This window comes from Mustelus asterias, unplaced genomic scaffold (genome assembly GCF_964213995.1).
Source record: "Mustelus asterias unplaced genomic scaffold, sMusAst1.hap1.1 HAP1_SCAFFOLD_3556, whole genome shotgun sequence".
In the NCBI taxonomy this organism is placed as follows: Eukaryota; Metazoa; Chordata; class Chondrichthyes; order Carcharhiniformes; family Triakidae; genus Mustelus; species Mustelus asterias.
The window spans coordinates 7,501-13,783 of NW_027593501.1; the positions used below are offsets into that span (position 1 = coordinate 7,501).

The window sequence follows — 6,283 nt, forward strand, 5'->3', positions numbered from 1 at the left end:
AACCTCCTCCAGCCCCTACACCCCTCCCTATCTCTGTAACCTCCTCCAGCCCCTACACCCCTCCCTATCTCTGTAACCTCCTCCAGCCCCCTGCACCCCTCCCTATCTCTGTAACCTCCTCCAGCCCCTACAACCCTCCCTATCTCTGTAACCTCCTCCAGCCCCTACACCCCTCCCTATCTCTGTAACCTCCTCCAGCCCCCTGCACCCCTCCCTATCTCTGTAACCTCCTCCAGCCCCCTACAACCCTCTCTATCTCTGTAACCTCCTCCAGCCCCCTGCACCCCTCCCTATCTCTGTAACCTCCTCCAGCCCCCTGCACCCCTCCCTATCTCTGTAACCTCCTCCAGCACCTACACCCCTCACTATCTCTGTAACCCCCTCCAGCCCCTACACCCCTCCCTATCTCTGTAACCTCCTCCAGCCCCCTGCACCCCCTCCCTATCTCTGTAACCTCCTCCAGCCCCTACACCCCTCCCTATCTCTGTAACCTCCTCCAGCCCCTACACCCCTCCCTATCTCTGTAACCTCCTCCAGCCCCTACAACCCTCCCTATCTCTGTAACCTCCTCCAGCACCTACACCCCTCCCTGTCTCTGTAACCTCCTCCAGCACCTACACCCCTCCCTATCTCTGTAACCCCTCCAGCCCCTACACCCCTCCCTATCTCTGTAACCCCTCCAGCCCCCTGCACCCGCTCCCTATTTCTATAATCTCCTCCAGCCTCTACAACCCCTCCCTATCTCTGTAACCTCCTCCAGCCCCTACAACCCTCCCTATCTCTGTAACCTCCTCCAGCCCCCTGCACCCGCTCCCTATTTCTGTAACCTCCTCCAGCCTCTACAACCCCTCCCTATCGCTATAAACACCCATCTGGGATCTCTGTGCGCCTCTAATTCCAGCCTCTTCCTGATTTCAGTTACTCCAGCATGTGTCTGCCTGGGAGAGCCTGGTCGTCTCCTCCTCTCTCTGCCTTCCTCAAAATCTTCTGAAAATCTGCTGCATCCAGCTGTGATCAACAGCCCGAATATCTCTTCACGTGTCTCTGTGTCAAATGTTCGATTACGTGTCTGCAAAGCGCCTTGGGGCAATTTATATTGTGACGGTGCTTCGAGGAAAGTAACTCTACTTTCTCAGAAGACGAAGGAAATTTGGCATGTCAGCTACAACTCTCACCAACTTTTACAGATGCCCCATAGAAAGCATTCTTTCTGGTTGTATCACAGCTTGGTATGGCTCCTGCTCTGTCCAAAACCACAAGGAACTACAAAAGGTCGTGAACATAGCCCAGTCCGTCATACATTCGAGTCTGGATGAGCCTTTGTCAGAGCTGTGTTGGCTCTATTCTCTCTCCACAGATGCTGTCAGACCTGCTGAGTTTATGCAGCATTTTCTCCATTTCTGCCTCTGATTAAGCGTTTTGTCAGATTGACCGAGCTTCGTAATGGTGCCTAATTACTCCATCATTACGGTCCCACAAAGTACTGTGCGACTCACTGGGGAAGTAATGGTGTCGTCAGTGTAATCCAGTGAGTCACTCTGGGTTCAAGCCCCACCACAGCACGTGGTGAATCCAATGAAAGGCTTAAGCTGGGATTCTCCCAAAATAAAATCTCCCGACGTGTGGGAAAACGGGAGTAAATCCCGCCGCTTTTTTTCCAGTGGGATTTTCAGAATGTATCTTCCACACTCTGCAGTGTGCCTCAGCGGGATTCACTCAGGAAATCAGTGGACAGGGCCCATTCCCGCTGGAGAAGCAGCAGCATAGCACTGAGTGAGCCACTGCGCGTACGCCGCTCTGTCAGCGCCGAGATTGACGTATGCGCAGTATCCCCGCACTCCCGATCGCTGGCCTGCTCGATCCTTGGTGAGCACCGTGACCCCCCCCCCCCCACCAACACTGCCCCTCCGACCCCCCCCCCCTTCCCCCCAATCGCTGGCCTCCCAGACCTCCCCAGGTCAGCCCCTCTGCCCTCCCCAAAACTCCCCCACTCCCTCCACCAACCAAACCGAACTCCCCCCCCTGCCGTAAACCCCGGACAGTCCCCACCCCCCTCACCAATCGTGATAACGAACCCCCAAAGTTCCCTCTTCTCCCCGATGGCCAGCCCTGATCTCCCCCACCCCAGCAGTCCTTCCCCCTCCTCCAGCAGACCCACCCCTGACCCGCCGCCGACACCAGGGTGGCCAGTCCTGATCACCCTCGCTCCTTCTCTCCCTCCCCGATCCTCTGGCAGTGTGGCAGCAGGTTCCACCCCCTCCAGGATCACCCCTCAATACGCTCTGCCCCCTTGCCACTGCCCAGTGGCCAGTACCTAGGTGCCCCATGGGCAGTGCCAGGGTGCCAGGCTGGCACTGCACAAGGGGCACCGCCCCCGCTTTACCCCTCGACCTCCCGGGGGGGGGCCCTCAATGGCCTCTAATCCCTCCAGCGGGGTCGGGCCGCCTCTTCCCCATTAGTGGGGGCCAGGAGTGAATCCTGCTGGAGTGAACCACTCCGGGCGGGGGGGAGGGGGGGTGCGGGGGGGGGGGGGAACGCTCGCGGAGAATTCAGACTCGGGCCCACTAAATTTCTGGTGCGGAGCTGATTGCGTCAAAAAACGTAGTCCCGGAGACGCACCCGGAGGCCACAACGCCAACGTGATGCCAGTGAAACAGCTGCCACTGATGTCTCCCTGCCCGCTGCGCTACCCGCGCACCGCAGCGAGATGGGAGAATCGCGCCCCCACTGGAATTTTTAAAAGTCTTAATGATGTCAATCGAGTTTATTTATTAGTCACAAGTAGGCTTACATTAACACTGCAATGAAGTTACTGTGAAAATCCCCTAGTCGCCACACTCCTGTTCGGGTACACCGAGGGAGAATTTAGCACGGCCAATGCACCCTAACCAGCACGTCTTTCAGACTGTGGGAGGAAACCGGAGCACCCGGAGGAAACCCACGCAGACACGGGGAGAATGTACAGACTCAACACAGACAGTGACCCGAGCCGGGAATCAAACCCTGGTCCCTGGCACCGTGAGACAGCAGTGCTAACCACTGCGCCACTGTACCACCCAAAATACCATCCCCCTGCTCCAAAAACCAATTTAATATGTGGCCCCCAGATAAGGGGCATATCAGATATTAAACTGTATGAACAGTCACTACACTTGACCTTAGCTAAAAGACCGAGAAGCGGTCGTACCTACTGTCATCCTTACCTGTCTGGTGTGGCCTACATGTGACTCCAGACTCTTGCCACTCAGTTCAAGGGCAATTAGGGATGGGCAATAAATGCTGGCCCAGCCAGCGATGCCCACATCCCGTGAATGAATGTCCTTTGAAAGTGCTCTAAGTGGTCATCTTGATGGAAATTCTTTGTCATTTAATCCAGGCATTATGAAAGAACAAAGTGCAGATTGGAACTACACGTTAATGAACTTCAAAGTTCAAATACAATGGGGAACGGCCCTGAAAAAGTTTTTTCTCACATCGCGCTTGCTTCTTTTGCAAATTGCTTTAAATCTGTGCCCCTCTAGTTCTCAATCCTTTTACGAGCGGAAACAGTTTCTCTCCATCTATTCTGTCCAGTTCCCCTCATGACTCTGAACATCTCTATCAAATCTCCTCTTAGCCGCCTTCTCTCCAAGAAGAACAGTCCCAATCTCGATGCGGCACGGTGGCCCAGTGGTTGGCGCTGCTGCCTCACAGCGTCAGGGACCCGGGTTCAATTCCCGGCTCAGGTCACTGTCTGTGTGGAGTTTGCCCGTTCTCCCCATGTCTGCTTGGGTTTCCTCCGGGTGCTCCGGTTTCCTCCCACAGCCCAAAGATGTGTAGGTTAGGTGGATTGGCCATGCTAAATTGTCCCTTCGTCTCCAAAGATGTGTAGGTTAGGTGGACTGGCCATGCTAAATTGCCCCTTAGTGTCCAAAGATGTGTAGGTTAGGTGGATTGGCCATAGTAAATTGTCCCTTAATGTCCAAAGATGTGCAGGTTAGGTGGATTGGCCATGCTAAATTGCCCCTTAGTGTCCAAAGATGTGCAGGTTAGGTGGATTGGCCATGCTAAATTGCCCCTTAGTGTCCAAAGATGTGCAGGTTAGGTGGATTGGCCATGCTAAATTGCCCCTTAGTGTCCAAAGATGTGCAGGTTAGGTGGATTGGCCATAGTAAATTGCCCCTTAGTGTCCAAAGATGTGCAGGTTAGGTGGATTGGCCATAGTAAATTGCCCTTTAGTGTCCAAAGATGTGCAGGTTAGGTGGATTGGCCATGCTAAATTACCCCTTAGTGTCTAAAGATGTGCAGGTTAGGTGGATTGGCCATGCTAAATTGTCCCTTAGTGTCCAAAGATGTGCAGGTTAGGTGGATTGGCCATGCTAAATTGCTCCTTAGTGTCCAAAGATGTGTAGGTTAGGTGGATTGGCCATGCTAAATTGCCCCTTAGTGTCCAAAGATGAGTAGGTTAGGTGGATTGGCCATGCTAAATTGTCCCTTAGTGTCCAAAGATGTGCAGGTTAGGTGGATTGGCCATGCTAAATTGCCCCTTAGTGTCCAAAGATGTGCAGGTTAGGTGGATTGGCCATGCTAAATTGCCCCTTAGTGTCCAAAGATGTGCAGGTTAGGTGGGTTGGCCATCCTAAATTCTCCTTCAGTGGGCCTGATGAAATATATCCTAGGGTTCTTTGGGAGGCAAGGGATGAGATTGCAGAGCCTTTGGCTTTGATCCTTGCGTCCTCACTGTCCACGGGGGTGGTGCCGGAGGACTGGAGAGTGGCGAATGTTGTTCCTCTGTTTAAGAAAGGGAATAGAAATGACCCTGGTAATTATAGGCCGGTTAGTCTTACTTCGGTGGTCGGTAAGTTGATGGAAAAGGTCCTTAGGGATAGGATTTATGACCATTGAGAAAGATGCAGCTTAATCCGGGATAGTCAGCACGGATTTGTGAAGGGCAAGTCTTGCCTCACAAATTTGATTGAATTTTTTGAGGAGGTAACTAAGTGTGTAGATGAAGGTAGTGCAGTTGATGTCATATACATGGATTTTAGTAAGGCGTTTGATAAAGTCCCCCACGGTCGGCTTATGAAGAAAGTAAGGATGTGTGGGATAAAGGGAAGTTTGGCCGATTGGATAGGTAACTGGTTATCTAACAGAATAAGAAGTTTCACAACACCAGGTTAAAGTCCAACAGGTTTATTTGGTAGCAAATACCATAAGCTTTCGGAGCGCTGCTCCTTCGTCAGATGGAGTGGAAATCTGTTCTCCAACAGTGCACAGACACAGAAATCAAGTTACAGAATACTAATTAGAATGCGAATCTCTACAGCCAGCCAGGTCTTAAAGGTACAGACAATGTGGGTGGAGGGAGCATTCAATACAGGTTAAAGAGATGTGTATTGTCTCCAGACAGAACAGTATTCTGTAACTTGATTTCTGTGTCTGTGTACTGTTGGAGAACAGATATCCACTCCATCTGACGAAGGGGCAGCGCTCCGAAAGCTTATGGTATTTGCTACCAAATAAACCTGTTGGACTTTAACCTGGTGTTGTGAAACTTCTTACTGTGCTTACCCCAGTCCAACGCCGGCATCTCCACATCATATCTAACAGAAGACAGAGGGTGGTGGTGGATGGAAAATTTTCGGACTGGAAACCGGTTACCAGCGGAGTGCCACAGGGATCAGTGCTTGGTCCTCTGCTATTTGTCATTTTTATAAATGACTTGGAGGAGGGGGCTGAAGGGTGGATCAGTAAATTTGCTGATGACACCAAGGTTGGTGGAGTAGTGGATGAGGTGGAGGGCTGTTGTAGGCTGCAAAGAGACATAGATAGGATGCAAAGCTGGGCTGAAAAATGGCAAATGGAGTTCAACCCTGACAAATGCGAGGTGATTCATTTTGGTAGGACAAATTTAAATGTGGATTACTGGGTCAAAGGTAGGGTTCTGAAGAATGTGGAGGAACAGAGAGATCTTGGGGTTCATATCCACAGATCTCTAAAGGTTGCCACTCAAGTGGATAGAGCCGTGAAGAAGGCCTATAGTGTGTTGGCATTCATTAACAGGGGGTTTGAGTTTAAGAGCCGTGGGGTTATGCTGCTACTGTACAGGACCTTGGTGAGACCACATTTGGAATATTGTGTGCAGTTCTGGTCACCTCACTATAAGAAGGACGTGGAAGCGCTGGAAAGAGTGCAAAGGAGATTTACCAGGATGCTGCCTGGTTTGGAGGGTAGGTCTTATGAGGAAAGGTTGAGGGAACTTGGGCTTTTCTCTTTGGAGCGGAGGAGGTTGAGAGGAGACTTG

General features: G+C 51.8%; 1 pseudogene; it reads right to left on the reverse strand.

Moving 5' to 3' along the window:
* Positions 1-3,004: 3,004 nt before the first annotated feature.
* On the reverse strand, positions 3,005-3,182 carry LOC144490654 (U2 spliceosomal RNA; annotated as a pseudogene).
* Positions 3,183-6,283: the final 3,101 nt, after the last annotated feature.